Here is a 23,445-nt window from a genome sequence, read left to right on the forward strand (position 1 = left end):
TCTATCATGTATAAACTAATACAAGATACTTTTTCAACATGCTAACTTTGATTGCAACACCATAAATTAACGTATGCGAAGACTACATAATTTTAATAATGTCTTCGTTTTTTATAATAGATCAGAAGTGTCGAACCAGATGATGTTTTTAGCAAATAATTAACAAATATAACGACATAAATAATAATCATCAGTGTCATGTTGCTGTTGCTCTTTGTTTTTTGTTTAGTTGATTATTTCAAACAACGTTTAAGTAGTTAAATACTGCATTTCGAGACTAGGAATCACCTAAGGCGTTCATCGATAATATTGTTTTCATTTCGTCGATGAAAATTTGATCACAACTATGACAAGTAATAGCAACCGACGAGTAAATCTGTGTTGTTGTCACTTGTGTGAACGAAGATAAGACTTAAAGAACAAAACTGGAAACATTTTGTTTTATCACAAACCTGCCGATTTGTGTATATAGCACATGGTTTGTATCGTTTTAAGCTACCTTTTCTATGCCGTTTCCATAAGGACTACTGGTGCGGCTGACGACATCATTTGCTTCCCTGACAGCATCGTCGAGTGAGAGGAAAATCCTGTCTTTGTGGTTGAGAATTATGTCAGGCTCCTCGAAAATGTTCCAGATTTCGTCTGAAGTTCACGGAAATGCATTCCTAATGCAAGGGTCATAAATAGAGCATTTAAATCCAATTCGACAGTTTTGTTATTAAAACAAACAAAAAACAGTTTTAACGAAAATAAACGAATGGGGGGCGATATGACAATTTATTTTGTTTTGTTTTTTCAACATACTCATGAGGTATTTGTTAACAATCCCTCTTTCAGTTTGCTTTTAGGAATAATGAAAATGAATATCGGGTAACCTATAAAGCACGCTATAAAAGTGTTTATTATAAAATCAATGCAATTTTTGCTGTTGCTTATTTAAATTCCTCTCGAAGCGTATTGTCAAAAAGTGCAGTAATTTGTTTAAAGGGAATGGCTTTTATAACATCAACTGTGTAATTTTAACATTAGTACATTTATTGTTTTGTCATGAATGTTATCTTATTATTTAAATTTCCAGAATAATTTTCACAAACAATTTCATTACAATTGTTCAGAAATTTAATTAAGCTATTTTGCCCTTTTGGGCTCAAAACACGTTTCATTACAAAGACATTTAAATGTACTTTATATCTTTCACAAAAATGACCTTTGTTAACTGTTGTATACAGATTTTTTTAACAACTGTTCATACATGATGTGTTATCTGCCTAAATAAATTCATTTTGGATTTGTTGACGAGCTGTGTAAGCCCAGAAGATACAATGTAACTTTGGAAACAAATTAATTTGGCATAATAACCTCTGGATTTTACGAGGATTAAGAGGATTGATACAACTTGCTTATCAGTGAGCTCAATAAAATATTTTAAACCCCATTGTTTATATATTTCACGCAGTCATTTAATAAGAATAATTTCTGATCTGAGAAGTCATTTTGGTTTTATATAACAAACCCTTGCAAATCAAATATTTTATTCTTCGGACAAGGGTTCATCAGCAAAATGTCCTTACATGACATTACTTGTAATAGTGTTCAATGGATTGTAATGCATAAAAACAGATTTTACAAACACATATATTTGTGCAAAATTGTAATAAGTAACTTCAAAGCTGGATTTGTGGTGAGCATCTAAACTTGAGATTCATTTTTCTAAATATCTATTAACATTGGTTGTTGAGCCCTTACGACATTTACGCAGCGTGTTGATGGGACACATAGATCAATGTTTGCATTTTGGAATGCATATGTATTCATTTTTCCCAATCCAGTTGAAATACCAGTCACGATTTTATTTGTATGAGTTTGTGTTTAAATATAACATTGTAACGGTCTAGCTTGAATTACCGAAGAGAAGTCATCTGGTATCACAAATACCTTTAAAACACCGGGCATGACACTGAAACAACAGCATCTCTTCTTCCCATGATGATTTCATTTTATTGGTATCAAGGTAGCTAGCAAACTACTTTACAGTACACGATCTTAACGAATTGACCGCTTGGAAAGCTCCATTTGTATGTACGGTTTATACTTTGTTAACCTGAAATCCCTGCCATTAGGACTGTTACATTCACGCTGTCGTAGTCTTGAATTAACTGAAAATGTGCTTAAACATATTTAGTTCTCATTATTTTGCCATCATGTGTGTTTTCTGTAATAAAAGTCTCCCTTTACGCGTTCGTTAAGTAACGGTTTCAGCGAATGACATTGTAATACTCAAGTTTACCCAGTAGGGATAACGTCATAGTGAAGTATAAAAATGCCACAATGTCAAATGTTTTATCATTTCCTTAATGTTTAGCACTCATATATAATAAATCATGATTTGATGCATTATCGCATGTCGTAAACGTTCTCGGTTTTCCGTTAATTAACGCAGTGTTACTTTTTAGGTGCGGTACAAATGGGTGATTAAATAGAGTGAAATCAATTAACAGTTACTAACAACGATGGCTTAAAAAAGAGTGTAAAAAATAAACTGGCAAACGATTTGTTAAGAAACTGACTTGAACCAATAACAAGATCGACGCTGGAAACGGAAATCAATTGGGGCAGATTAACTGACCAACTAATAAACTAGTTAACGGTTACAATTGAATTTAGGAAGAAACACTTAAATGAATAGCGTGTATAAGTAATCTGTAGTTCAGCAATCTCGAAATGAAGTAAAATTAAAAACAGGTTTGGTTAGAATATTTGCAGAAAACATAAAATTTTACGAATGGTTACGGAAGTTATCGATCGTCGGTTTCCAAAAAAACAGCATATCGCGGTTTCCGAAATACAAAATAACTGCACCCAAAGATTTTAATGTTACTGACTATAAATTGTTGATAAATGTATGATTTTGCTTCTCATTTAATAAAGTGAAAAGTTCAAGGCCGATGCAATTAAACCATGAAGGATGTTCTGTTGTTTGGCCTATGTCTATCCATTTGTCTGTACGATCGGCAATGTCCGTAAAAACTCGGAAAATGTTGGCAAACACACAACTTAATCAAAAGTCTTATGTTTTCCGTAAATATTCTACCACTTTCCCGATGTATACCAATAAATAATTATTTTCAAGTAATAGCTCATTGATTTCAATTAGGAACACTGTATATAAACACGACAACAAACATTCCAATATTTATGGTTTACAATACTTGTGATTTAAATTGCTTGCATGGAGCTTGAAATAGAATGTTCTGTACGATTATTGTTTCAACTTTCTTGATTGGGTGATTTCGGGATGTTTAATCCAACCAGATCTGTTTAACCTTATTTAAACCAATGTAAAGCGAAGTAATAAAGAACCATTTTTGTTTACTTCCCAAAATGTGACGTCACGAGTGGCCCCCCTTGTTGGCTCATGTCAGGGATAATATTATATTGTCATTAAATGCAGCAGCAACGCGGAAATATTCTTATCAAAACAATAAGAAGTTAATAAATTCACAGTTGTTTTAAAGCTCTATTTAACAACTCTTCTTATAAATGGGATTGTTTTATCAACTGTTATAGTCGTTACGCATTGCTTCTGTTTTAAGTTTACGGTACATTCTTCTTTATCGTAAAAGTTAAAACATTTAATGCTGTTTGCAACTTTAACTTAGTTGTCATTTATATGAAGTGTAATGCCTTCTTATCTAATTATAAAATTATCCTAATATGTACAATAGTATACTTTAAAAGCGAGAAATACCTTACATGCACAAAAAAAGAATTAAATAATGGTTAAATGGTGTGTGGACAAATTTTTAGTTAACACTTGCATGTAATGAACATGTGTGTTATTACCTCTCAGCTGTATATGATATATTTAACAGTTATCTTTCATATTTTTTCATATATGTAATGGAAAATACTGTAAAAAGTTAGATGTATTGCACTTTTTAATAAATAATCTCTTTTTGAAAATGGTTTAGACAAACGAAAATTCACGGTGATCTGTCAATTTCTTTATCTATATTGAATGCTTATACAGTTTTCTTAACTGTATAACGGTTCAAACACATGTTTACATCTTTAAACAAATCTATGTATGAAATGACTGAAAATTGTACATGACGACAAAATGCCAAAACTAAAAGATTTTTTAATTCGGAATACCCTTTAAATATCAATTCTGCGTTTCTTTTTTGTTTTTAAATTGTTAAACGTAACCAAACAAACTGCGTGCGTATTTATTAAGTTAAATATTAAGTTAACGTTTCAGTAGTAATGTATAATTATTAAATTTATCAGTTTACACCTTCCCCTTGTCATGCATTGTAAATTTATGAAAACAGAATGGCTTTGGAAATTTTTTATTTATTCTACCGTGGTCAGTTACATTATTAAGATCAAATGTTAACATTGTTTTTTACCTGGGTTTTAAGGCAACATCACGTCGTCATCTAGAATTAAATGATGTAGCCCTTGAAACTGAAGCGACAACTTTTGGATACAATAAATGTTATACTTCGTGTTAAATACCACTCATCCATTTATATTATTAAGGTTTAATGGCTTCGCCGAAAAAGCGTAACTTGGTCTTGCTATTCAACCTTGAAGAGTGAAAATCAATAAAATGCCCGTTTACGCACGGCGTTAACTCTGGACATGTATTTCTTTGAGTATACGCTCAGTAATGGTGGGAATCATTCGCATTTAATTTGAAGTGTTCACAACTACAATCATGTTATGTGAATCCCACTATTTATCCATACTCACGGTAAAATATCGTAATCTATTCAAATTTTGCAAATGAAGTGGAATATATTCACATGTGTACAATTTTCAGAGAGAAGAATCTGAAAACGCTCATCACATTATGAAAGTATGTGTATTTGTAAGGGACAGCATACTACTGAATTGTACCAACGACATAATTATATTTTCTGATACGAAGACATGTTCTTTACGTTATGAAGAGAGATTCTTCCTTACTCATGTAACGCCTTTGTCGGAATGTTTGCCATTTTGCGTGGTTTTCTTGCCTATTGGGCCTTATCAGAATGCTTAATTCGGATTCCGAGTTTCTTTTCATTTTTAAAGGTGTTGCTTTTCGGGATCGAACGACGCCTTTCATTCTTGCTCCTGTGGGTGACCTTAGTAAAATTTGATACCGATACGATAGACATGTACCAAGAGTGTACATACATTTTGTTATTAATTGTGTGCCGAGCGCTTTCATGTGTATACACGTTGTTTTTATTTCTTCTTGCTTGGCATGGATACAATTTTGAACGTATATTCAAGCACATCGTTCAATGCGAAGGTAATTTGGGATGTCTATCACGTATAAGAGCCATTTAAACCCGTATAAGAACCTGCGAAACTATCATGGACGCAAATTAAATTGGGTTCAGTACGTCTATAATTAAATAAATAAACTCGATATAACTTGACCCGAAGCAGATTCAGAAGAGTCAATTACTTCTATATGCGATTAGGACCGTGTACAAACATTTTATTGTTAACTCGACGCAACTGATGAGGCTATTCTGGTTTCACAAAGCAATTTATTGAGACGAATAAGCACAAACTAATGCTTATTGAGCGCGGATTAACAGGGACCAATGATTGATAAACCCGATTTTAACCGCTGTATAAGCACGATGTGAAGGATGTTTGGACAGGTTCATCACTTGTCAAAAAATATAACATCCGTATTTAAGATTGTATTGACGCAGCCGAATAAACATCCGTTAATAATTAGATGATATTAAGAGCGTATAAGCATGTTTCAATATGTTGGTTGAGTTCCATTAGTTCTATACTAGTATTTAAAACGCTTACGCCACTGTGAAGATGGGCTTGACATAGCTGAGAGAGTATCCATTGGTGGACTGAAAGTAGAACCGCGTTTAAATCAGATAAACAGCGGTTTATAAATTCTGTAACGCAAAAACGACTAACAGTTTTACAGTAGCGGTGCTCATAACATCCGATGCCCAAACAAAATCGAGCCGCAGAATAAGCACACTGTACTGTTCATGACGTAGTTTACAATACACCCAATCAATATGGATCGAACACCCAAAATACCGTACCTGCATGCATATAATTCTAACTTAAGTATGAAACGAATTCACACATATACAGTTTTTTAAAATGAAACATACACACATGTATCTGTACATTTTATACAACAAAGATTCGAGAATAATTTTGGGACAATCATAATCAACCAAAACTCTAAAAACGGGGCGCTAAATTATCGTGAGTGTGAAATACTTTGCGCACGAAATAAAAATTGCGTGCAAATTAATTGATATAATTGATATCAAAACCACATTCCCGTATGCTAATGACAGGATCGTTCATCATAGGGTTAAGAATTGTATTTCGTTACTACGCGATAAGTTATGCAATTAACTCATATTGTGTTTGTTACATGTTTACATTATCTCTTTTTCAGTTAGCATGGACACGTGTTAAATGACGTAGTAACTCGTGACAGAAGTGCGAAATAAAAGTGATGAATTTAGAATTGTTTTTCCATTAGGTAGCGATTCCGACAATTGTCCTAGCCACATGTTAACTAAAAACAAACATTGGAGTATAGAATATGCTATCAACTTGATAGAGAATTATTTTTATTTTAAAATGTCGTGGGTGCCAAAAACAAATATTTTATAGAATGTAAACATTCCTTTTTTCTTCATAAACTTAGGTGAATAAACAGATTATTCTTGAATCTGAGATATTAAGCAACGTGTGTATGGTATTTAATAATAATAAGCTGTGCATTTGTAAGTTGATTATTTCTAATTAAGTCCAAAACAATGCATAATTAATTTAGCGGATTTTGTTTTGTTTGAAGATTTTAGTTGTTTTTTTTTGTACAAGATTTAATGATTTTTAGAAGACCCTTGTCATTATATTACTAAAACAACCAAAGAAATGCGTAAATACAAAGATCTTGATCAAATTGAAATAAATAGCATCATGACACCTTGTTCGCTTGTCCTTGATGTGAGGATCTATCAGCATATACTTAATTTATCAGCCGTTCATAATGTGTAGATGAACAGATCCTTTATTTACAATACACAACACAAGTAATATAAAAATAACGGCACATTACGGAGAAAGCGAATCACAATCCATCAGGTCGTATGTTTTCATATACGCCGGATGGCAAATTGATTTCCAGAAGGAAAGAGTGTTTGATTTTGACCTTTAAAATATATTATTATTGACTCTTCAGTTAAACTTATATTTGGAGCCTATTGCGTGAATTTTTGTTTCCATGTATATTCTTTCGACATTGCGTTCTGTCGCCAGCGGAATGCTACTTCTCAGGACAGAAGGACAGAAGCAACGAACGCGTAGTAGGTAGCAAAATATGAACCAACAAAATATATAATCCTGCCGCTTGTCGCTTTAATGATATCTAAAGAGGATCCGAATGCAAAGAAACAATATTTTTTCATGATAATATTGTCATGAACATCGTTAATAAATGTTAGTCACAGGGGTGTTATTTATCATCAACTAAGTCCTGGCGGAGGTTCTTACTTATATGTATCCGTATAAAACGGGCCTATACAGATATATCATCTAGTTAGAAATATAGAAATATAGAAAACAATCTAACATAAACACACAATACTAAGATTACACATAACAATATCACAATAAAACTTAATGGGACGCGCTGCGGAAAACAATACATATACATTAATAATATAAAATAGCATACCACAGTGTCCGTTTATTTAATAATAATAAATCTCTTTGGCGGGGAAGGAAGAAAAGGGTGAACGAACAACCCAATAGGAACCTTTCTCTCAATCTTTCTTTCATTCAAACATACAACATAAAGAACAATTGGACGGATACGGTAAACAGTGCTCACACGAAATGCACGTGCAGCAGTTGGATAGCCTCTGCCGACCTCGTAGATATACATTGTTAAATGTATAAATCCGAAGTATTCCGATTCACACAACAACAGCAGACGACACACTGACAAATCACCTTGACAAAGACAAACGAGGACAAACGGAAAAGTCGGCGCATGCGCGATGACAATTATACGTTCGCGTGCACTTTAACTATGGTACGGTGCATGAAAATTCAATATAGGTAAAAACGGACATATAGAAAATGTCAAACTGTGACATTCTCCTCTGCTAAGAGAAAAAAATGTCTCCTAACATTTCATGACTCGTTAACTTATAAAATACCTACAATATCTACAAAACATACAACTATACAGTACCCAGTATGACTGATTAACTAATCAACTTGAGATTTTGACAAACTGAATTACATGTAAAACTATATCTCAAAACGAATTTGCATTTGAAAATAGTTTCTTCCAGTGGTTTCTAATATCAAGTATACGTATATGCGAAACATTGTGTAATAACATGTCGAAAAAAATTGAACAATATCAGCCGATGCTGGTAAGTGCCACATTCATCAGCTTAGTACTGGATTGTGTTAACAACCAAGGGAAGTAGATGCAATAGACATATCAACATTTTATACAGGATTTATTTCCCTGCAACAGATATTTCAAGGTTATTGCCCAACATTTAATTATTTTAAAGACTGGTACACAAACACATGAAATTAAATGTGGTTACACATAGTACCTGAAATTAAAAGATCGTTATTCACTTATTCTTAAAGGTACATACTCAATTTTCTGAAATAAATGGTACTGCTAACATTAAAAACATATCATATAAACATAATGTGCAAATATTCTTTTGAAACATCTGCAATGAAACAATACATTAAAATAACTGTAAAAGAAGGTTAAACATTCTATGGCTTATAATATAACATAAAATACAATTTATGCAGTAGTAGCCATAATCACCATGTATGAATATTAACATACTGTCTCTGTGTTAGACACTCATCTTAGATGTCTGAAAATAATCAGTAGAAATGAGAATTTCAAACTGAAACAAAATAATTGTATTTAATCTGAAACTTAATAAAGATCAGACCTACAAAATAAGACATCTGAAAACATTTAACAACTTGCCAATGAAATGAAAATACATTTTCAACCTATTGAAACTGTGACATTCTCCTCTGTCACACATAATAAATTTCACCCTGGGGGAAAGTCTCTACATGAGCTGTAATTGGTTGAACCCAATCTCCATACCAATCTGGCTTTCTCCTTGGTCTCTGTGGTCGTTGTGGTACCACCGGCTCTGCAGCCTGTGGCCGTTCTAGAAACACCGGCTCTGTAGAGTGCGGTCTTTGGAGTAACACCGGCGTTGGAGCCTGTGGGGTATTATTTCTGCTCTGGTCTGCAATCTGAGACTCGGACCTATGACCTAAGTATACAGATTGGTTCTGATTAGACATATTATTACCTGAAAAGTGATAATCAGTATAACTGTGAGGTTGAGACCTAGAAAAACTTGCGTTATTAGAACAAGGTGTGTCCCGCTGAAAATTACACGCTAGGTTGGACCTACCAGAAGAGTTATTACTGGATTTACCGTAACAAGTAGCACGTGAGATGCTAGATGGTAACTCCGGTCTGGAAAAATTGACACAGGGCTGTGGTAACGGTCTTCTCCTATGTGGTATGATATACCTCGGACTTGCCTTACTTGTCTCAGAACCGCTGTCTGACTCCGACTCTGATGAGAAAGTTGATTTCCTTGGTCGTTTCGATTTCCGGTGTTGGTCTCTTCTATTTTGGTATGGGTGGTTTTGTCGTTTCCGGGTAAGTATCTTCACATGGAATAGAGTGCAGAGGAAGTATAAGATTCCTTTGTAGGGTTTTCACTGGTCCCTTGCCACTCTACTTCTCCACTCTGTAGACTGGTATCTTCTGGTCTGGGATTTCCATCACAAGGTATGGGTCTCGCTGCCACTTGTCGTCCAGCTTCCCTTTTGGCGTCACATTCTTGATAAGTACCCTGTCACCAATCTCGAGCGTGGAATGGCGTACCTTAGTGTCATATATTGCCTTGTGGCGCCCAGACTGCTTCTCGAAGTTCTGCTTGGCTGTTTGGTAGGCGAAGTCCAGTCTTTTCTTCAACTTAGCTGCATAGTTGTCCTTGCTGGTGGATGGAGCTGTAGAGTCCTTCACCCCAAGGAACGCATCTATGGCCAGTCTCGGGTGCCATCCAAAGAGAAGATAGTGTGGTGAGAAGCCTGTGGACTCATGTCTAGTGGAGTTGTAGGCGTGAACCATGGGCTTTACATAATCCTTCCAGTTGGACCTCTCGGCTGGTTCAACGTGCCTAACATCCCAAGTAGTGTCGCATTGAAGCGCTCGGTGACTGGATTCCCCATAGGATGGTAAGGGGTAGTCCTCGTCTTCTGCACTCCTGCTATGTTGCATAACTCCTTAATGACCTTGCTCTCGAAGTTTCTTCCCTGGTCACTATGCAGTCTTGCTGGAAACGAGTAGTAGGAGAAGAAATTCTCAAACAGGACTCTAGCCGTGGTCTGTGCAGTCTGGTTGCGAGTAGGTATGGCTTGGACATAGCGAGTGAAGTGGTCTGTGATGACAAGGATGTTCTCGTATCCACCCTTGGACTTCTCAAGCGAAAGGTAGTCTATGCATACCAGCTCCATGGGATGAGTACTTGTAAATAATACCAGGTGTGCTTGGGCTTTGGTAGGTGACTTCCTCCTCAGGCAGTTGGGACAGGTTTGAACCTTCCTCACTTCATCCTTCTCCAGGCCTGGCCAGAAGAACCTCTGCTTCACCAACCAAAGTGTCCTGTCTCGCCTTTGGTGACCTACATCATGATGCAGTCCTTTCATGGCCCAGTCTCTGTAGCTCTCTGGTAGATCTAGCAGTAACACATCCTGGCCGTCTATCTGACACTTTCTGTATAAAATATCTTGATGTTAAAAGAGCTCCTATGTCTCAGGTACTTTTGTATGTCCTTGGATTCCTTTTTCAGTTGGTCCTTCGGTAGTAGAAGTTTGTTATCAATGATATGGTGAATCCTGGAAATGGTAGGGTCTTTCTTTTGTTCCTCCTTCCAGTTAACCTTACTTATGTCTGTAGCTTGGTAGGTAGGATCCTCTGTGTCTGTCCCAAGGTTACCTTTGTCTGTAATGACGAAAGACTCTGCCATTGGATGTCCATCTGACCTGGCTATGGTCTCGGAGCACAGGGCTTTGATGACATCTGTGAACATCACTTCTTCTTCTTGCTGCTGTGGTCTTCTACTCAATCCATCTGCATCACGGTTCAATACGCCTGCCTTGTACACGGCCTTGAAGTTGTAGTTGCCCAGTGCGGCTTACCATCTGTGTCCTGTCGCATCTAACTTGGCTGTTGAAGATACATAGGTGAGCGGGTTGTTGTCAGTTCTCACGATGAGGGTGTTTCTATACAGGTAGTCGTGGAACTTTTCTGAGATGGCCCATTTCAGACACAGAAACTCCAGCTTGTGCGCAGGGTAGTTCCTCTCGCTGGCACGAAGACCTCTGCTGGCGTAGCTGATGACACGCTCCAAAATGTCCTGTTCCTGATATAGTAGACGCATCGACTGAGACAAGAAAAGGTTTAGAAAAATCAGCATATCCAAGTACAGGTGGATTTGTTAGAATCTGTATAATAGTCTCGAAGGCCTTTTATTGGTCATCTTCCCATATCCATGGTGTTTTCTTCTTATTGGACTTCTTGGAAGCTTTGTTGGTGGGATGACCAACAAGTAGGTCATTCAGCGGCTTGACAATCTTTGCATAGTCCTTTACAAAGCGTATGTAATACCCTGTAAAACCAACGAAAATTCTTAAGGACTTTATTTCATGTTGAACTGGCCAATTAGTCAAAGACTCTGTTTTCTCAGGGTCTGTATGAATTCCGTCAGAGGATACCACATGACCTAGATAACAAACTGAAGTGCTGAAAAATTCACACATAGAAGCTTTAAGTTTAAGACCATGGAGATGAAGACGTTCAAAACAAGCTTCTAACCTGGTGACATGATCTTCGAAATTCTGTAAAAAAAATAAGGACATCATTTCAAACAATAAGACATTCTCTAAGGTTCAGATCACCCATACATGTTTCCATGAGTCTCTTTAAGTACTGGGTGCATTTGTTAACCCAAACGGCATCCGCTCACATTGGCAGAACCCCAATCCTCCTACTGCAAAGGCTGTCATTTCTTTGTCTTCCTCTGCTATTTCAACCTGCCAGTATCCGCTGCGTAAGTCTAATTTGGAAAAGAATTAGCAGTTGAATCTAGCATATCTCCAACTCTCGTTAGATTGTATGCATCTTTGATAGTTCTCTTATTCAGTTCCCTTAAATCTAAACAAAATCGTAAACTGTTATCTTTTTTCTTTCTAAAACTACATTGCTACAATATGGTGACCTGCGTTCTTTAATGGCTCCGCAATCAATCATCTCCCGCAAGTGCTGTCTAACCTCTTCAAACATGGATGATGGTATTCTCCTGTAAGGTTGTTTAAAAGGTGTATCATTATTAAGTTTGATTTGGTGCTTAACTAAGTCTGTCTTGTCAATATCTGTGGATGATTTTGAAAATATATTCTCCCAATTTCCTTACACTTGTTGTGCTCGAACGTACTGTTCTTCTGTTAAGTTTTCTTTATGGACTTTTATACCTAATTCCTAATTTATTGTAATTCTACTCCATGGAAAACAATCATTGAACGACGAAGAAAATGGCATTATTTTTACTGAAGTGCAAAGATTTATATCGGAGACGAAGCGTTTTGCATAGACGCACCAGGACAGGACTCATTATTGTGCATTATTGTATATTACCTTGTCTTTATACTTATATTATTATTATTATTATTATTATTATTATTATTATTATTATTAGTATTATTATAACCATTATTGTCATTATTATTTCTTTTTATTACTATTATAATTATTATTACCATTATTAATACTGCTATGATAATTATTGTTACTATCATTATAGTCAAAGTAGTTTTTGCATCTATTTTTTAAGTAGTTTGTGAAAAATTTCCAAAACGACGACTAATATTTACTTCTAAAACAGTCACCTTAATCGATGTTACTTTGTACTCTATGGAAAGACACCCGATAATGTTGTAGAACTTTAGGTCCAACCCTTTTTCCATATAATACTTTGTGAATAGTTATTTATTTGTAATTGTCAATTTGGAAATAAAATATGTTTAAAATAAAATAAAAAACTAATTCCTGTAAAGTTTCAAAAGTAGGAGTAGTCACTGGTTCAGATTTCCATAAGTCAACAACTTTGACTTCTGAAAGAGAAAATATATTTGTGTTTGGTAATATTCTAATAGGTTTACAAGTAATATTGCAAACACGAACAGGAACTCTTGCAGTAGCACCTTCACCTTCAAGGGAAACAACTCTTGGACATACAGTCAATCCAGATAATTGAGGTTTGTCAGTTGCCTCTGTAAGACCTGTTTTGATACCTTTCTGCTTCCGAACAAAACCTAAAATTGTTGAAACTTCATAAGTTGAATGACTATTGGAAACGTGTTGGTTGTCTTCACTGAAACATAATTTGTACAATTCATAGCATCTAAAGCAATGCTGTAAGGATCTTCTGAAATTGTATCCCTTTTGCAAAAACGCAAAACAATAGTACCAATAATACCGGGTACACTCTGTTGGTATTCTGTATCTGGAACAATCAAAATAGGTACAATAATGCTGGGTTCTAAAATAGAAGGAATCAAAATGTCACCCTCAATGTAACCTAAATATGGTAAACTTGTACCACACACTCCAACGAGATCTAAATAGAAACATGACATACGGCATAAATCTGGTTTCGGTTCAAGAGAACTGTAGAACGACTCTGAAACTAATGTCACCATTGACCCACTATCAACAAGTACATTTGTTGTAACACCACAAATTACTGCTGAGCCTTCATTGGCTTTTCCTATCATCCTGTCTGCTATCAAATTCATCTTTGCTTTAGGGCGATTTCCAATATTGACTTCCCCAGTTTGCCCAACAACTGAGGAGTCTAGGCTTTTGGGTTATTTTAAGATGTGTTATTATAACTACCCTCTCGCTGGCTGTTTCCACCACGGTATCTACCACAATTTCCACCACGGCAACTACCACGATTTGCACCATGGTAATTACCACGATTTGGTGTATACCCACCTTGTCTGTTCTGGTTATTGTCCCTACAATAAAATTCATTATTACTGGAACCTGCAGCATCTTTTGGTTTCTCTGTCATCTCTATTTCAAGAGAAATCATTTTGTTCATGAGTAAGTCCATTTTACTGGTAAGCTCATCAACAGTTTTCTTGTCTACTGCTGTGGACTGTTGAGCTGTATTAACTATTGCTGAAATACTACTAGCAGCTGACAACTCGTGCTCCACTGATCGAACCTCTTTTAATAACCTATGGTAATCAAAATTAGAGTCATATTTATTTCTGGTTAGTATCTTCAGCTTCTCGTCACGTTCAGCTGTCCAAAATTTTGATCGTAACATATCCTTTCTTGCAACAGAAGAAACATGACCGCTTTCTACTGCAACTTGTAGTAAAGCTTCCAGCAGACATCCATACGCGGTAACATTCTTTGAAACTTTCTGAGATGCATTGTAAAAAGTCTGCATAACAGATTCATTAGTTGAAACTTCACCAAAAAGAATCTCAAGTTTGTCTAATATTTGTTGACTGGTTGCATGTTCACCAAGTGAAATAAGAGCACGTCTGGCAGTACCACGTAAAGACTTGTGGATAACCTGTAATACAACATTTTCTGGTAAATTCTCTGAAATCAAACATTTGGTTTCAAACCGCCATACATCGTTTGTTTCATCGCCCTTCATAGGTTGTTGATCACCTGAAAAATAAGGAAGCTTTGGCGTTTCATACCTGGGCACCTGTAAATGTGAACCATTTTGAGAATTATTAAAATAATGTGATGGTGAACTAATCCCTCTAATAAACTCTGTAAGTGGCTTCCTAGGTCCTGCATGACCATGTGTCCCAAATCCAGGTGTACTTGCTGTAAACGACGGTTTCTGTAAAGAAGCATATTCTTCTTTAGTTAAAACAACATAATCACCACTTTTCTTAAGTGCCTCTAAAACCTGCTTTAATTGTGCCTCTGACAAAGAGGTATCAGCATCTGCTCCGGATCCATTGGATCCTTTTGTTGTCTGCCATTGTTTATACCTTCAATGACTCAAAGAGAACAAACTGTTTAAAACAAAATACACTAAAAAATAAATATAAACAATTCAAAGAACATATGTGAACACTTAGGACATAGCTGCAATACGAAAAAAAATTACTGCTGCTGAAATTTGAAAATAGAATTAAATATGACCTGGCCACCACTATAGAATATACTCCTTGAAGAATTCCTCAACAATTCATATATCTATAGAAATTATATAATATCCCTGAAACAAAATTCTACTGAAATAACTTCAAATGCAGTGCCCTATGAAAGTACACACGACACACTGACTGACTGACCTGTATCAACAATCCATATACATGGTGTTCAGTCAACAACTAACTGCAATAATACCACAAAGAAACAACTTTTTTAAATACTAACAAAATTTAAGACGTGTGTATGGTATTCTTACCAAGCACAACATATACAAAGAAAATCTGCTATAATATTTATATCAGACCTTCGTTGCAATACAAATATTATCACGCGATAATATTTTCAAGCGCAAAAGTCGAATAATTGAGCCGCACAACCGATGTGCTAAAAAATACGGACAATCTATAAAATTATACGCTCGTCTGATTTAAACGTAGCTTTAACACAAATAGAAACACAAATGGACACCACAACACAGAACATTTATCATTTACCTTACTCGCTCCTTTTCTCAATCATACATCTATGAGGTAGGTGCAGTGCAAAGGTAATGTATAGTAAAAGTGCTAGATGGTTGGGCAATAATAACTTAGGCCAGTTAATGGTACACTCAATAAATAAACACTCCCCAACGTTTGCGAAAGATTAAGACAAAATCCTAATAAAACTGCTCAAAATTTACCCTAAGACACTTTGATTTCAAAAATATCAAAACGATACAGTTTATCGTTAAAATATCTTATAAATCACACTAAATTTATACTAGAAAAACCAATAATTTTCCACTTAGAAAATTTTTCAACTCAAAATTTTACCACGAAAACATGTGACAAAACAACAAATTATGTGACAACATGAAAATACGTAAAGTACGCAACTCACCGTCAATATATACAATAATCAATTTAAATCACACAAGTTTACACCGATAATCTACACGAGTTACCTGCAAATATCTATAAAGTTCAGAAATTCACAGTTCAACTGTCCTCCGCTGTTCCTACGAAAGAATATTACGTCTTGATAATCGCTCCAGTGTTACCGTAGTTATTCAATTACCAGTGCGCGCACTTAAAAAATCACTAAATAGCTTTCAAAATTTCAACAAACTCTGATGCATCATGTAAAATCCATATGGATCCAAAATTCCAACGAAGAAAGATATTGCAACGAACCTGACTTCGTGAACTCTCGAACTCGCTCTTCCGTATCTCCAAATACGGACTTCTATCTTACATCGATTTCTGCTCAAGCCTGCGTACGCCTATGGATCTGTATCCGCTGGTACCCAGATCAAAGTCCAGAAAAACGCCACAAAAAACTTAGCCTTGTTTCTTCAGCCTCAGCCTTGAGTCTTCCTCCGGACCGACGTCTGTCCGGCCCGATCCTCGGCGGCGGCGATCTTGCCGTCCCTGACACTATGGCCCAACAGAAACCCCAATGGCCACCAATGTCACAGGGGTGTTATTTATGATCAACTAAGTCCTGGCGTAGGTTCTTACTTATATGTATCCGTATAAAACGGGCCTATAAAGATATATCATCTAGTTAGAAATATATAAAAACAATATCACATAAACACACAATACAAAGATTACACATAACAATATCACAATAAAACTTAATGGGACGCGCTGCGGAAAACAATACATATACATTAATAATATTAAATAGCTTACCACAGTGTCCGTTTATTTAATAATAATAAATCTCCTTTATATTTAATATGAAGAGTTACAGATTTCTAAACCTCTTAACTTGTGAAAGTTCAGAAGGGTTGTGAGGAACGAAGGAATTTGGCGGGGAATGAAGAAAAGGGTGAACGAACAACCCAATAGGAACCTTTCTCTCAATCTTTCTTTCATTCAAACATACAACATAAAGAACAATTGGACGGATACGGTCAACAGTGCTGACATGAACGCACGTGCAGCAGTTGGATAGCCTCGGCCGACCTCGTAGATATACATTGTTAAATGTATAAATCCGAAGTATTCCGATTAACCCAACAACAGCAGACGACACAATGACAAATCACCTTGACAAAGACAAACGAGGACAAACGGAAAAGTCGGCGCATGCGCGATGACAATTATACGTTCGCGTGCACTTTAACTATGGTACGGCGCATGAAAATTCAATATAGGTAAAAACGGACATATAGAAAATGTCAAACTGTGACATGTAATATTGTTCGAATTAAATTATATATATAAATCAATATATATCTTAACTGTTTTCAGTATGGAAAATATTCCGCTGATCATTAATTCCATAATTGTCAGGCTTCCTGCTCGTCCTTGACCGAAATCTTACCACACTTAACGCGGTACCATTAAGACCACTGACTAAAATAACGTGAATTTATTTTGAACCAAATCAAAAAACATGCTGACGTTAATAGCGACGTGAAGCGCATCCAAGGTGATCAGCTCATGGGGAATTGGGTGTTCGACAATATCATGTACAAGACTAACATACAACCACATTGAAGACTAGCTTTTACAAAGTTAAGTGACGCTACATACAAGTTTTGAAATAATATGTGTTACTGCCTTTTTTGTAATGATCACATTCAATTATGGGAATAAAACGATTTTTTCTACGTTGAAGTTCAGCAACAAAACAAAACAAATAATACAAAATGCAGAAGCTTCAATTAAGAGAGAAGCACAGCAACTATGAAGATAAGAAACATGATGAAGAAGAAAACAAAACCTACAACTACTGTAAAATGATTCTCCGGCATATGGGCATATCATCTGAGAGAAACAGCGACTGCGAATGATATCAACTATATAATATAAGAAGACTTTAACCATTATTGAAACAAACACACAAAAAACGCTACAGAATGATAACACATCAACAGTTTACCAAAACGGGCGTCATAACTATGAACATAACCAATAAATGTTTCCAAGAACCATGATATATAAGTAATCTACATGAAGAAGCAATAAAGGTCCAGCTAAACATAGCAAGTCAAAGATGTGAACCGTTTTTCTTTTGTCTCATATATTCCGTAATGTGCTTTGTTTAGAGTTAACATGGATACGAGTTGTTCCTGTGGACTGTATACATTGCAAGAAAAGGTGTGATCTTTTTCAATAATAAATTTCTTCTGTCGATGTGGTATACAACATACTTGACTGTGTAAACCTCTTTCATTTATTGAAATGGGTGGTATAGCAAGTAAATTTCCGATAAAACTAAATACATTTATTATGTCTAAATAGAATAGGACTGCACACTTCATAAAATCATTGAAATGAAATTCCTGATATAATTGAAGAAATGTGAAGCTTGTTTAAATGAGAATTTAAACGAACGTCATATATTGCTTCCTTACAAAGAATGTTTTTCTCGGAATACGAATATTTGTGTTTAGCTTTTGCCATCTGTGTTATGTTTCAACACTATGTGATTATCTTTTGGAGGGTGTGTAACGCATTCATCCCATTTTTATCTTATTTTATCGTACTTATAATCATCCACCACCTCATTTTCATTGCCAAATAACATGGCGCGCTTTCATAGGTATTGTATTCATCTCTGTGTGTTATTTCGTGCTAATTGCCAAAGATGTTTCATGTTTGAAGCTTTTACGATATATCATACCTGTTGTTTTTTTTGTTTTACTTCAACATGTTCTTCAAAATCATCAATCAATTCTAGAATAACTTGCTTATGCCCGGCTGGTATATCTTCCATGAAATACAACACCAGCGTTTCTTCTTGTTAAACATGAGTGTTATCAGAAACAATAAGTATATCACCATATAATACAATTTAATAAATAGATGTACACATAAAAAGATCATTCGATAATACAACACGCAGATAGTGAAAATTAGTTAATGATTAAGCCTTAGTCGTACATAATAGTATTGCTATTTTAATTTGATCCGGATTTTTAATTAAACCTTTATCATGAATGAGACTATGTTTATAAAAAAATATATAAATAATCGTTAGTAAAACAATTACAATTTTGATAACAAACCGATTTCTGCTAAAACTTATGTAAAACTTAAATTTTAATAAATAACAAAAACAGATGAGTTTGCTCTTTCTTTCTTATTTAATTTGTGATTTTTTTTGTATTTCTGGAGTATATACACTGACAATTTTCCGAGTCTCCAAAGGTATTTTTGTCATAGGACGGTAATAAGTTTACTGACTTGTGCATTTGCTGGGGAATCAGTACTTAGTGAGTACACTTATGCCACAAACTAAAAATGTCCTGCTGGAATACGAGGAACGGGGATCGTTCTAAACATAATTTCATAAGTCCCTACATAATAAAATCCGGTGTTGAAGTAAAATGACTACTGACACAGCTAATGCATAAATTGGCTTGAGTATTTCTACAATCAATTATATAATAGTAAATAACGGTATGTCATAAATTTCATTTGTAAGTGAATGAACGTCAAGTAATCAGTCTTAATGTAGCATCCTATAATTCAGCACATTGCACATATGTTTTTTTCCTTTTTTTTTGATGGTGACAGGAGTTTGTAGGCGTATCTTCAATTTTGATGGGAAATAAGTTTGAAAATGATCCAATAATAGTTTGTTTTAAAGACGGGAAATATGGCGAAGAAATACGGGACATGTATTTTTTTCAACACATTTAATTATCGATTTCTAGCTTACCATAGTTTCCGCGCGTTTAAAGTCCTTGCATCTATAAATTAAGCTGACATGAATTCAATACGGATGACCTCTATGATTTATGTTCATGTCTGATTAATTACGAGCAAGATTTATTGAACATACAATGCATATACCATTTTATATAACAAATAGTACAAGACGATTAATTAAGAGAATCAGTTTAGTGAAGACCACCTTTACGTTTTTAATTAAGAACGACAAATAAATATAAATGTTACTTTACACTTTCAAATATTCAATAAGTATATATAAACTACATATGCGGTAAATATAATAATAAGACAACATACTGAGGGTCCTTGTACATGTATCTGGTGTATGCTCGATGAGGATGTGGCATATGCTTAAAAGTTGCACTGTCTCAACGAAAAAGCATTGCAGAAGTTCCTTCAATCTAGTCGGTGGTCTTTATTTATAACTTTATCTATTGCTGTAATAAAATGCGATTTGTCACATCTATGTCGAAATCTATCGACGATTAAAATACATTTACTCAAAGACTAACACGGAAGTAAATCCCCTGATTATATTGACATATTTTATTGTTCCTACTTTAAACACGTTCCTATGCGTGGATCATACAATGGTTCTATTAATATTTATTGCATACGGTCGGTAGATCTTCTCGATGAATTATGTAAATGTATGAGTAACACGTTTCAGATGAATAACACACTCGAGAGCTGAATCTCTGACTCGTACGCGCTGATATTCTACATATGCTTAGGAGATCCGACCTAAATTTGGAACCTAACACCATGTACAGAACGAAATTTATGGCAATGTTCGTGTAAATAAGCATTAATACAATCGACGAAATTAGAAGTATTTCCGAATGTTTGGCTCCGCGTTGTTCTTCCTGTGGGAACAAGTACGGTTGTCCGAAACTGACGGCAAAACGAGACATACGAACACCAGACTTAGCACAATGGACATAACAGTCCATTGTGAAACCGATCTTGTTCGCGAAGCAGTATCACGAACTGCGTTAGATCTTCCAACACTGATTCTGAACCTTTCGCTGTATCGCAATTGAATTATAATGATTGTGTTCCCGATTAAGAAAGTACAGAATGGAATCACAAACGCCATTGCAAAGTCAATCCAAGTCCAAATTGAAAACATGAAATACTTATAGTCAAGCTTCACAATGCATTCATTTCCTTTTTCCGAGTGGTTTGACATCTCAAACCCATAGGCAAGATGGCAATTGCCAATAGCAAGAAACAAAACAAGACTTAAAAGCAAAATAGATATACGCCTTTGTGTGAATACATGTTGGACTTCGTGAGGTCTTAGCACACTGTAAGTCCGTTCTATTGTTATCAAGGCCTGTGTCCACGGCGATAACTGTAGAAGGAAGTATGTAAAAATGATGTCCATTCTACACACATGAACATTTTGATTTCTGATGTCAATGTTAGTCCAAGCGTGAATCCATTTTTTAGAACGCAAACGAAAAGCACTAGTGAATCGGTCACTGCTAGAAAAATAAGTAAAATACTCATCGAAGTTAACTTTCTTCTCTTCAGAACAACGATTGAAAGCGCGTGTCCACACACACCAAAGCATATCAGTATAGGAGGATATATTTTATTTAACAAATCTGCCTTTACGTTATTGTTTTTGGGACGACATGTTTTAATTATACATCTACACGTAAATCACAGACACCAAATAATACACTTCGTATTGGCAACCAGCCTTATCCCTTGGAAATAATGAAAAATGCATTGCTTATGAACAATTTTCTCCGTCCGTTTAAAAACGATTGCATAAAAAACACCAGCAGAGCATTGTATACATCACATGAAGTGCTATATCGATTTACAATTGCAATGATCAGTGTTCCTTATGTTCGTACTATTGGACATTAAATGCAAACATCAAGTTCTCAGATTCTCAACAAAAACAAACTTCCAATACAATATTTTACACCACAGGAGTCGGTGTTTTGTGTCAATGTGACCGCTATATAGCGGTTTTCTCCGCCTTATTTCCGCTGTTTTTCTGTTGTGTTAGTCCATCGAAAATAAGAAGCTAAATAAACCGGCTTAAACTGTCCAAGCTATGCTTGTCTATCGCATACCTCTATTGTATATTTACGACTAAATGTACTTAAGTTGTAAAACGCATTGATGATAATAAAACATATTCAACGATTGGATAATTCATGTTTTACATATTTAGACATGCTTACTATTGGTCCGTCCAATAATGATTGCAACGAACAAGGACATTGTTGTTGTAAAAATATATTTTATACTCAGAGACGATGTACGATATCAAAATATTGTACGACCCACTGGCAATTAGGGAATGGCTCATTATAATTAGTAATGCTTTTTATATAAGACTAATTGCAATTGCGTTTCACAATTTTAAACTAAATTATTTACACTCTTGCTGTAGTGTCTCATTGTTCACGTTTGCTTCTGATGTATGTGAGTATGATTTATGAGCTGCGTTATGCGAAACTGGCCCTTTCGCCATATGCTACCAGCGTAGCTCAAGACCAGCCTGCTAATTTGCTAATTCGAAAGGAGAAAGGAGCCATTGTCCGCTAATGAGGCTACAGTGCCTTGCGTGAGTTAATAGCGGAATGAGTATACCTCACCTCACTACAATAATGCAGAGGTCTTGCGGGAGGTACTCTTGCAGCATATGCCGTAAGTCTCAGTTTGCATAACGCTTGTGCGTTTTGCCACTAAACAACGGTTACATTCGAAAACATTGTCGAAAACTTATATTAATTAGGTAGTTGTATATGTTTGTTATATCGACCAACAGAAGTCTGTTATGTTTTTATTGTGGGGTATAAATATACATTGAACTAAATTATTAATCAATTCGCCTCCTATACACATTTACAGTGTTCATTTGTAAAGCATTCATGCTTGAACATAAGGAAACTATTCGTAAAAACTTCAGCAATATTAAAAATATGTTAATGGGAAAAATTCAACTGTATTTCCAGTTGAAATACCACTATTGGCATTTCAATATATTTATTTTTATTAATTTTTGGTTAACTTAACGCATTTGGGTTGTTTTACTTTGTCCATGGAAACCACGAGAAGGACCAAACCAATGTGTTCGTGGTTGTTATTGCTTCGATGAATGCGCAGCATTGGATTTTTTAACAACTTGAAGTTTATTCCCGATCTTTCCTTTTTAACCCCTTAAAAAATCATTTAAAAGGAAAATATCATAAATGACAAAATAAACACTACAGAACAGACACGCATAAACAATTGATTATTTTTTAGGGTAACTCCATTTTAAACAGTATTGAAACCAGTAAGAATTCATGAGAAACTCCATAACAAATAATGGCATTATTAAGTGAATACTTTGCATTTATATGGTTTACAGAGGCATTCGAGGACAATACAAGTTCTTATTTTTTTGTCGAATAACGTATTAGT

The 23,445-nt window shown here is 35.2% G+C and overlaps 1 pseudogene; it reads right to left on the bottom strand.

Annotated features, from left to right (window-relative positions):
* Positions 1-517: 517 nt before the first annotated feature.
* LOC127879339 (sulfate transporter-like) overlaps positions 518-23,445 on the bottom strand; it is a 43,072-nt pseudogene continuing 20,144 nt past the window's right edge.

This window comes from Dreissena polymorpha, chromosome 4 (genome assembly GCF_020536995.1).
Source record: "Dreissena polymorpha isolate Duluth1 chromosome 4, UMN_Dpol_1.0, whole genome shotgun sequence".
Lineage (NCBI taxonomy): Eukaryota > Metazoa > Mollusca > Bivalvia > Myida > Dreissenidae > Dreissena > Dreissena polymorpha.